Here is a 12,037-nt window from a genome sequence, read left to right on the forward strand (position 1 = left end):
ACAAGGAATTCCCAATTCATTTGGGTACCTGTAAAGTGCGGAAGGAAAAAAACGAAACGAACTAAAACGAAACGAAATAAGACGTCAAAAAGAATTATACAGAACAGCGATAGGCAAAAAAAAAATAAATAAAAAAAAGAGGGAATATTTATAAGAACCAATAAAATAGTCCAAGCTAAATGTTACTGTTTTGCTTTTTGTCAGTGCCATTGTAATTTTCCATTTCATATTTATGTCTGAAAAATAAATATTAACTTATACATGTACTAGTTTTTTTTTAAAATATTTATATATATATAATAATTGGCACTAAAAATCTATATTGACATAAAAAAAAACATGATCTGCAAGACCAATTATCCTTTAAAACAACAATCCTTTCAGATACTTTCAACACTTAGTGTTCAACACACAAGCCGACACCAAAGCCAACAAAACACACAAAAAGTCATCACTTTATAACACAAAAACTTCAATTTTCACCATAAAAAAGGAACAAAAGTCATAAAAAAATCATATTTTACAATCCTAAAGTAATATTAAGAAATGCTCTCTTAGTTGGTATATTTATAGCATTATTTTGAAAAATTCAACAATCCTTATACAAAAGTTAACGATACTTGTATACAAGGATTGTTGGCAGACAAGTTAATTGACCCAGTGAAACATATATGAACGTTAAGGGAAATTAAGATAGATTATAATTTAAGTTATACAAATTCAATTCAAATTTAACTGTCTTGGATAGTCGTAATTTGTTTCTTCTTTAAACAAAGGATCCGGACTTATGTGAGAGTATAGACACCAAGGGGCGTTGCTCAAGGATATATATCATTACATTCCTTCTCGGGCATGCATGTCCTTTGTCGACCGAAAAGATTCGTTCGCTCATAATATGAAACAAAACATTTTGAAATAGGAACATTAAACATGATAGATAACGAAATAAATGTAACATTGAGTATGTTCGGTGCAAGGTGGACACCAAGGGACGGGGCTCTAGGATATGCATGTTTTAATCATGCATGCATGTAATTGGGCAGAGAGAAAAATATGTATGCAGTTTTCAACATATAATCTTTTATCTACATTTTTGCTTAGTTTTTTTGTGGCCATGTATTCTCTAAGTAGATATTTGACATTCTGAAGGATTATTTTAAAAACATCCATACCAATTGCATGATGATTTTTGTTTACTATTAATCTTTTGATAAAGAGAAATATTTCAAAAGATGTTCTAATCAAGAGATTGCGTGTTCTCTGACATGTCCGCTTGCTATTTATTGCTGTTTATACTATAGAAAACTAGGCATAGTGTAAACAGCAATAAATAGCAAGCGGACATGTCACAGAATAGGAATAATAACTAAAATATGGAAACAAAATGATTTAATGATATTTTTTTAGGAAAATTTAAAAAAAAATCCTGGCCCCAAGTGCATGTGAGTTAATTAGATGCCATCAACGGAAAATAAAACGAAATAGCCTGGAACCGAAAGGACAGCTTTCCCAGTCGATAGCTCTGAGAAAAAGAGTGATGAACATTCCGTGGTAGAAGAACAAAATGATGACCGGGTAAATGAGATTCCTAGTATTATTACAGGCAATTTTATGTATACCCTGAATGACCAGAACTATTACCGAAGCCACTAACATGAGTCCAATGTCAATTGGAATGATAATATACACAAAACTACCCTCAAAGTAAAACGAGACAAAGCACACAAAAAATGTCAAATTTTCTATAATTCCTCTCACCAATACAACATCTAGTGAGTGTGGACAAACAACTGAGCCGTAAGAAAGGGGTCATAATTCCTCCATATTTAGAGGGCTCATCAGAAAAAAAGTTCTAAAACGAACTGTACTTTACAATGTGAAAGCAGAGAAACCGTACGACCTTGTGAGCAATGCAGTAGTACAGTATGCAGAAAAAGGGGGTAAAGGTAACTTATATCAAACTTTTTGAGAAAACGAGAATTTAAAGGTTCTTCATTCACAACACGTGTTAACATTTCTGAGAAAGATACCTCGAAAAGGTAGGCAATGATGAATATTTCTGGCCTGACGGCGTCTATTAGCCCCAATATATACCATATAGCAAAACAAACTGGTCATGATCATCATGAGAATAAAAAGCAGTTGTTTTCATGCAACTATTTTATATTTCGGTTGCTATGCTGGATTATGAGAAATGCCATGTATGGCACAGATTATTTACAAACTTGATTGCAGAATTCTGATATTTGTCATTTTACCAAACACTGGCAAAAAGATACAAGTATGAGTTTTTTTTTTACAAATTTTGCTTAAGATTTTGATATAATTTAATTTGAGATAAATACTGTAATCTTATTGGTTAAAATCATTTTGTTATATCTCAATGGATAAAAAAATATTGACATGCCCTTATTCAGTTAAATCCAGACCTACTTTTCATGTTTAAAGATAAAAATATATTTTAAAATTAATTTATAAGAATTGGCAATAATAAAAATTTTGTCTATTGAAAAATATCATAAATTTTCCATATGCATTTTTTTGTTTATTGCACTTTGCACATGGAAAATTTGTTATTTTTTAATAGACAAAATTTTCAACCACTAGTGGTGTATGTGAATTATGAAGTTATGAAGAATTTACTTTGAAGAACTATATGCAGAGCAAGTTGAACAAAATTTTGATAACAATATTAGTCAAAATGTAAAATGCATGTTCGCTGACAAAGTGCGAGGTCGGACAGTGTTGTGGGATTGGAAGAACCTATAACTGTCTAAGAAATTGATAATCATATCCAAACTCTCAAGACTAGAAAATTTCTTGGACTAGATAATGTCATCTACCCAAGTTAGGGTTTTGAGTCCCCCCTCGTTCGGAGCGAGAGTGGACTCAAAACCCTGACTTGTGAGGATGAGATAAAGCTAGCAATGAAAACATAATATCTTTTGTAATGTTTGTGCTTGCTCTACAATCTTTTCTTAGAATATGAATTATTAATCACCGCTTTCTTATCGCCATGGGACAATAAGTCCACTTTACAAAGAAAATAACAAGGCAAAGACTGATCTGTGCCGTAACTTGAACATTTACTCTTAGTAAACTATTTGAAAAAAAATTCCTCCGACTCGTATCCAGACCTTCTTGAAACTAATTACAATGTGATCCCACACTCTTTCCAATTCGCCTTTGTGAAAGATCATGGGCTATTCCTGCAATTTATACAATTAAAGAAACAGTATGATATTCTATTGAAAGGAACTCTGTCGTGTACGCAGTATTTTTTAATACAAAGAGAAATCTTTTGATCGAGTGTGGCAAGACGGACTACTATATATACTGAATGTCGTAGGTATCTGAGGAAAGTTTGGAACCTTATCTTCTCGTCATAGAAAACAGCAATTGCTCATGTGCAATATAACGGTGTAACAATTCAAGTCTTTCGTATATAACAAAATATAGGACAAGGGGAGTTCTGTCAGCCTGACGTTTTGTTGTTTTCATCAATGACCTAATTTATGAATTATTGTCTACAAATTATGGATTTTTTAGTTGGAAATTTCCAAATACCGTCAATTCTCATAGCTGACGACACAATACTAATTAGTCCTTCGGTAATAGTGCTACAAAGAGCAGTTTTCTGATGTTCAAACCAAAGAAGAGAAACAATATAAACGAAGGAATCATTCCGCTTAAACTTGGTGGCATGATTATCTAGAGGAAGCAAAACATCGCTTATGCTGGAACATTGGTAGAAACAAGAGAACATTCTAACAACGGTACAGCAAACGCCGAGAGTATACTTAAACAGAAGCTACATTCACTACATGTATTCAATCGGTGTAAATTCAAGAGGAATAAACTCTTTAACAAACTGCACACTTTGGAAACGGATTTTATTTCCAACAGCTTTATTTGCGTATGAAGGTTGTGGTCCCATCACTTCTCGAGAAAAGCAAATGATTGATGTGTCTCAAAGATATTTTACTCGATTTATGCTTCGGTTTTTTAAAAGGGGTCCTTCCGATACGTGTAATAGCAATGTAGGTCTGTGGTCAGTTGAAGGTTACACTGATAAAAAAGACTATTGTTTTCTGGTAGACTTTGCTAGATCTACATACACCCACATATAGATGTTCAATCTTCGTTTGTCCAAAGTACTAACAGATGAATGTAGTAAATTATCAATAACATTTGAATTTCTTCAACTTCTAAGAAAATGTGACCTGACACTGTTTCTGGAGAACTGTCTTTCATACGGCTTCTTAGCAATCAAAATACTATGGAAGAAAATTGTGAATCAAATCATTGATATTTTTTTAGTAAAAAACAGTGGCAATGTGCTTTGGAGCGCCCTGATGATTTGAAACGTTCTGCAAAGATACATACTTGCTTAACAAGACATAGACTCTTGTGACTTGCAGTAACTAAACCTGCTATAAATGATGGGTTTGTTGATGAGTTTTAACACCGATAATGCAAGGAGTCCGACTATGTTCTCTATGTACTTTGTACGCATTATATTTAGGCTGTCCATACCTACTCCAAATACAACGTGAAATGTTTCATAAAACAGTAGACATCATCTTATCCGTATTCTTCTTCGGCCAAGAAGATGACGATCTGGTTATATCGACGCTTGGCACCAGCAATGCAAGCTCTGAATTTGGATATTTGGAGTTTCTCTATGTATCTCATTTCAGAGTATATGATTAAACTACACGATAAGTTCAAATATGACCTATATTGTAATTTATAAAATATTTTCTGAGAGTGAGACTTAGGTTTTTTTTTTCTTTTTTTTTTCTTATCATTATATTTATATTACTGATTGACGATAGGTATATTTTCTCTTGTACTTTTCATCCTTGTGTAAATATACTTTGATTTATTTAATGTTAATATGAAAAATAAGAAATCTTCAAATTTGGAGGAAATAAAGATAATCAATCAATTACTCATACAGGTGAAGCAGCAACAAACATTCCCCAAAGTTCAGACCCATACAATGTACAAATGAATAGGTTTTATTGTATGACCTTAAACGTGTATTAAGGTTGGTATACTAGGACAATGATTATATATATATACTAAGCCAAATAACTCTGTAACTTAAAACATGCTTTACGTGATGTTTTATATAAGTCATCTTTATATTGCTTAATTTACTAATAATCGTAAATGATTGTCTTAAAACAAAGACAAGAAATGTTTGGACACCCAAAAATAGTCCATGGTATGGTTGAAAGGAACTTGTCTGTAATGCAAAGATTAAAACGAAAAGGAAGCATATATCGTTATCCTAAATCCTTAATATGGCCAGACCAATTTCTATGCGACATTGCAGTATTTTGGACCACTGGAGTACGTGTATTTATATTTTTTTTTCAGCAGCAGCCGGAGTCAAAGAATTTTGAAAATTTACATTGTTAAGTAATGGGGAAATATTGAATATTTCATTTGGTCCATGGCTGAGTAAATTTGTTTTTGCTAAAATTTGGAAGAATTTTATATATTTTTTTCAAAATAATCCCACCCTCAGTATAGAATTGGTGGGGCCTATTAATACAACCACAACCGTATAGACTAGGTTTGTGGATTTTCCATCATTTATCATTTTGTTCTACGATTTGCACGAGAAAGAAAAGACAGACATTTACAACGGAGCATTCAAGTTAAAATTACACCGTATTTACAAGTTTAAGATATTCGCTTTTTCTACTCTCGTCACATGTCAATTTCTTTGTCTATGCAACGTGTCCAATGACAGGCCAAAAATGTTCTTACACGAGTCTCGATTAATGAGTTAACTGCATAAAATATGTGCCGTATTTCTGGGCGTTGATTAACCACGTGCAACTAACAGTAATCACCCTGAAAATTCCGTTACTATGCTGTAACTAATTCTTAATTTTTTGTATAATTTGAATGTATTAATATACATTGTCTTACAAAGATGTGGACCTGCGTACAAAAAGTTGGATTAAATGAATCATTGTTTCTCCGAACTTTACTGGGCTACTTTTACATATCGTGTTGCGATTGACTATTTCACCCGATACCAATACGGTCACGTGTACCTGTCTGTTAACGGCTGTCTGTCAAAGAAAAACAACGAAATCTGAAGAAATGATGACGTATTCGCTTTACTTTGGAACATCATTAATGCTCCCTTGTCATGTCAGTTTCTTTGTCAAAATCAAATCAAAGTTAATCTTACACACACATATGTATATAATATTAAGAGTCTTTCTATTACAGCCGATATGCGCCTGTCTTACACACTCAGAAGATGTTAGTTATTAGTGTGCTTGACTTTAAAGTTTATTTTGAAGAAGTGTCATCGCTCTGTTTCCATGGATTTTTTTCTTTTGTTAGGCCTTTCAGAGCTCACTTGAAGGTAACTGTACATGTGTTTACACTTGTTAAAGACCTTTTGGTGACCTCTGTAAGTATTTACTATTTTTATAAAGGTAATACAATGGTGAATTTGTTGTGTTTCAAAATATCATTCATTTTTTATGTAATACATGCGAGAGTTACTCCGCTTTATACACATTTCTTTCAATTGAAACCCGATTCATCTGCTCTTAATCCGAAACAACCAACAAAAAGTAAAAAAAAAAGTTATACATACTACTAATAGAATCAAAAAGTAAAATTTATCTACATGTAATTATGTACTAAAAGTCGCATGAAGTTACTTAGTCGTTGACAGAGGGATCAACAATTTCTTCTGTAGTATTCATCCGTTGAAGCTGTAGTGAGTACAGTTTAGTGCTTATAACCTTGTTTGTCAAAAAATGATGTAAGAATCATATAGTATCTTGTAGACCGATTACAGTGACACGACTGAAACATCTTGATGTTGGACATAACAATCAAACTGATTGGCTAATATTTCTATTGATGGAACAATCAGACAGATTGGCTAACATTTCTATTGATGGATCAATCGTCCTGTAAAAGAGAATACGTTTTATGAAGAATTACAATGTCAAGTGAAACCATAGGACTATGACCATTTTCCACGAGATTCTGACAAGAAGTGGGATCAATATAAACAAAAATAATAGTATAAAAATAATATAAAATATCCATAATTTTCATCAGAATTTGTTAAAAAAAACCTTTAATTTTCCCACAAATGTAAAATTGTGGAAAATCAAATAGAAAAAAATACAAAAAATATCAACAGAAATCGTTGAAATGCATTTTCGACATTTTTGCTATAAATTGAACGCTTTGAGTCGGGAACTTCATAAGAAGCACCGCCACATTGTATGCATTCTGTGATAGAAGGAAACGCATCTTTTAAAAGCGAAAGATGGTTGGTAATGATTTTTTTAAGTGAAAATGTAACTTTTTGTTTTAAAAATATATACAAATTACACGATTAACCTTTTCAAGACTATTTTGACTTGAAGTGTTTGTAGCCCGAATGATTTGACAGTCGCTTCCCGCATTCATTTTAAGTCAAATGTTTTTAGTTTGAATCTGGCCCTGGCATAGTTTTATCTTTTGTGCTAGGGTTAAAATGTTATTATTATAATGTCATTTTGTTGATTCAATATCTTTTCAAAGGACAGTCCGTAGTGTGTTAAATTTAAAGTTACAACACCGAGGATCCTGTTGTCTCCTATAATCAGCCAAATATAGTTTATTCGTGACGTATTTCGATTCCTACATGTACCTACAGCATTGACTCATGAGTATCTTCCAATGAAAACAAAATACAGGGAAAATTTTTTTTATTATATTATAGTGTTATTAAATGATATTTTTATATTAATCCTGTATAAAGTCCAAGTACACTTGTATAGGGTTGAGGTCGCCTGTATTGACCCGAGGCGCAGTCGAGGGCCAATACAAGTGATCGAAACCAAATACAAACTATGAACCTTTATTAACTAATAAGTTTATAAAATACTATATAGAGAAGCATCTTTCAACTGTTGTTTTTGCGAAAAAAAAGTACTGGTCGTTATACAGAATTTACTGGTCTTAATATGAATGGAAGTTGGTCTACCGGAAGTTGAAATCCTCTATAAAGACCAACTAAAATCCATATTAAGACCAGTAATTTCAGTGTAAAGATCACTCAAATTCATATTAAGACCAGTAAACTTTGTATAAAGATCTCTAAAATCCATATTAAGACCAGTAAATTCTGAATAAAGAACAGTATTTTTTTTCACATAACCCACAGTTGAAAGATGATTCTCTATATAAAAAACTTGTCAATTCTATTGTAATTTTCAAAACTCATTAGTTAATAAATTAATTTGAGAAAAACACTGTAATCTGATTGGTTAGAATAATTTTATTATATCTCAATGGATAGAAAAAATATTGACACGCCCCTTTTCAGTTAAATTCAGAGCTACTTTTTCATTGTTAAAGATAAAAATATGTTTTATTGAAACTACGCAGACTTTTTGTATCGCATTTGAACTCTAACAAATAGGTTTCTGGAACAGGGTTATGTTGCTACAAGATTGAAGTCATCACTACAGAAGTTTTATGGTCGTCATCATGAACTCGTGGATCGTTATTGTGTATCCATCTGCACCATGAAAACTGTTTATTCAACGGGTCATAGTATTCCTTTATTCGTTTGTCTACCCCGGACTTGACTTTTAATGAGCAACTCGGCTGGTGTTTCTAGAAAAGCAGAGAACGCTTACTCTACCGGTGCACCTGGTCCATGCTCCTAGATTTTAGTGGAGTCCGAGTTGCTCATTTGCTTTTGTTACTTTGTATGTATGATTTTAGTTACATTATGTTCTTTGTTGTGTATGTCTGTTTTCCATGTCTGGTCTTTGTCCCTGGATTACATTCTTTTGATTACCGCTATAACATTGGTTCCTTGATTACTCTTTAAAATTAATCTATAAGAATTGGCTATGATAAAAATGTTGTCTATTGATAAATAACATAAATTTTCCATGTGCATATTTCGTTTACTGCACTTCGCGCAATAAACAATATGCACATGGAAAATTTATGTTATTTTTCAATAGAATTTTTTTTTATTATAGCCAATTCTTAAATAAATTGATTATATTAAACTGAAATTAAAATGAAAAAAAAATGCTGAAATCATTTGAGCTCCTCATATATTACCCACAGAACATGTACATATGAAAATAGCATTTTTTGCATCTATCTGAAAAATTAGAACAAAGGAAAAAGAAAAAATCTCTGAAAGTCCGTTGCCTATAATTACCGACCGTTGGAAGCATTCGTCGGAAGTTGTAGCTTTCAAAGGCATAACTAATTTAATAAGGAAAGATGAATAAGAATTGAAAAAAAAATATAGTTTGAAAAAGTTGTATGAATTTCTACGGAGTACACGTGAATCTTTAATTATTCGAGCATAAAAGGAAAATCCCTACATAAAATATAAAATCGTAAATTTTCTCGAAATCAAGTTCTGTGACGTTCAATGTATTAATTTAAATAGTCATTTGAAATTTAACTTATGAGAAAAATTAGAAAAAAATATTGACAGAATATATTAAGTATGATCTATACCTTGGATTTTTTTATCTATACAGTTTGCGTACGAACAGGTAATTCATATCACTCTAGATATTAAATGGATCTGTTTGTAACATCTAGTTATTATGAATAGAAGTACATGTATGAAATTGAAGCCCCAAAAATGTAATTCATTTCCATTTATTACATAATTATTCTAGTTTTTTTTTAAATTGTGTTCATTCTGGAGCAAGAAAAAAGAAAAAAAAAAAACTCAACCACAAAGAAAAGAAAAATCTGATATCATAACAATATATGCACAGTACAAGTGTACCAAATACTGTGAATCGAAATTGGGTCGCATATACACGATTGTACATGCATTGCCAATTAATCCATATTTTTCGATTAACGCCTGTTGTATGAATACACCTTCATTCTGACAAAATATTTAGTATGTCGAAGCATATTTTCGGAACAAGAAGGTATATCCTTAAGCCTCTTAGCTTGATAAAAAAAAAATCCAAGATAATCCGGAGAAGCAATATTTGGTCACCTATATTGTAAAGTTCTATTGACATCGGAGTTAATGTACAAGTCTTTTTATTTGACTTGCCAAAAACTTCGCTAAAATTAGAGCTTTATTCGAACTGGGTTTCTATTAATTTAAACTCAGGGGTGGATCCAGAGATTTTGAATGGGAGGGAGGGGGATCATAGGGGTTCTGAAGAAATAGGGAGTTCCAGTGTATCATTTGATCATTTTTGACATACATGTGCATGCATACAAGTGTTGTACGTACAGACATGATATCACAAATAGGTATTGAAATCAAGTTTGGACCCTACATAAATTTACTGAAAGCTTTATCCGTGTTTCAATTATGTGTTAAAAAGACTCCGACGGGACTTCATTACACAGAATTTTTACTTTAAAATTATGCTAACTTATTTCAAGTGAGAGCAGTTTACCACCTCCTGGATTGTCTCGTTTTGTCTTCTTTCTAGTTGTCAGTTTTGCAAATCGCCAAATGACGAATTCGAAATGAAGATAATTTTATTGGATTAACTGAACCAAAATACATGCACTACCAAGAAGATGATGATTACTTCTTGTATCAGCAAAAAATCAGACATTTAAAAACACAAACAATTTCATGTATGTTTCGATCCACTGGCCTGCACATACCTTTTAAAAAAGATAATCAAATACTACATAATGAATTATGTAATTCAATGGCGTGCACGGAACTGAGGTCCCAAATTTGGCCGGGCATTATTTTGAAATAAAGCAACATCTTAACTGGTTAAACTTGCCATTTTTTAACTTTTGTCGAAATTTTACCATTTAACTACTCAATAATGATTGTTGTTCATTTTCGTATTTGTAATCCAATTTACTTTAATTACTTCAATAGAAACCCGTTGTGCTAGTTTACATTCGTACCACAGGCACTTGGAACCAGGATTTTTTTTTTAAATTTTCCTAAAAATATCATTAAATCATTTTGTTTCCATATTTGAGATATGATCCGTGTTCTCTGACATGTCCGCTTGCTATTTATTGCTGTTTATACCATGCCTAGTTTTCATCTATATGTTAGAGAAGTATATAGATATAATGATATTTTTTAGGAAAATAAAAAAAAAATCCTAGTCCCAAGTGCCTGTGATTCGTACACCCGCTACAGTAAGCGTACTGTTTATCCGTTTTTGGTCTGTGCGTCTGTTCGTTCACACTTTCGTCAGTTTTTAATTGTGTCTATAACTATTTGATAAATGTATAGTGACAAATATTGACATATGTATGCCATAACGTGGAGCGATTTTAGACCAGGGAATACACCAATACAAGTCCTTCACATAAGATACATGTATATGTTCCGTCAGAACTTTCCTGCAACTAAAAATATCAGCCGCTTAATATTTTCACCTTGTTACATTTGTACATTTAAAATATTTCATATATAATGTAGGTCATGTGGGATTCGATATAAAAACGTAGTCCCTGACTACAGCATTATTTGTCAGCAATGGCTATACAGAACAATTTGCTTGTATCGATATCTTAGTCGTATTTCACAACAAACAGAGAAGCAAGACCTATCGATAAAACAGTGTAGCCTCTATTAAGGTCAAATATTTAAACACTCCGTTTTTTAATTCTCAATCGAGGGCAAATATTTGATTATCAGAAGTCAATCAATGTTTGTAATCATCTCTGCAAATATTATTTCTTTGTTGATCATGTAGACATGAAACATAATCATTAACCTTGGAACATTTTCTGCGGTGTAAGGCTTGTAAGTATTGACAATGATTCCAAAGCCTTTATTTCTTTTTTTTTGTTAGAATAACTGCACCTTTGCAGTCTACGCCTATTTAAGCGAGATGATTGTGCCCATTCTATTACAAAACATAGGCATTTAAATTCTTAAGCATTAAAGTTATAATAGTAGAGTTGACTATAATTATACGAATTTTTAATGCTAATGAAAAAATGATTGAACTTTAAAATGAACCCGGTAGTACAAACCTGGTTATATATATATCAAATT

Source organism: Perna viridis, chromosome 2, assembly GCF_037379345.1.
Source record: "Perna viridis isolate PV_CMFRI_1.1 ecotype Kerala chromosome 2, ASM3737934v1, whole genome shotgun sequence".
In the NCBI taxonomy this organism is placed as follows: Eukaryota; Metazoa; Mollusca; class Bivalvia; order Mytilida; family Mytilidae; genus Perna; species Perna viridis.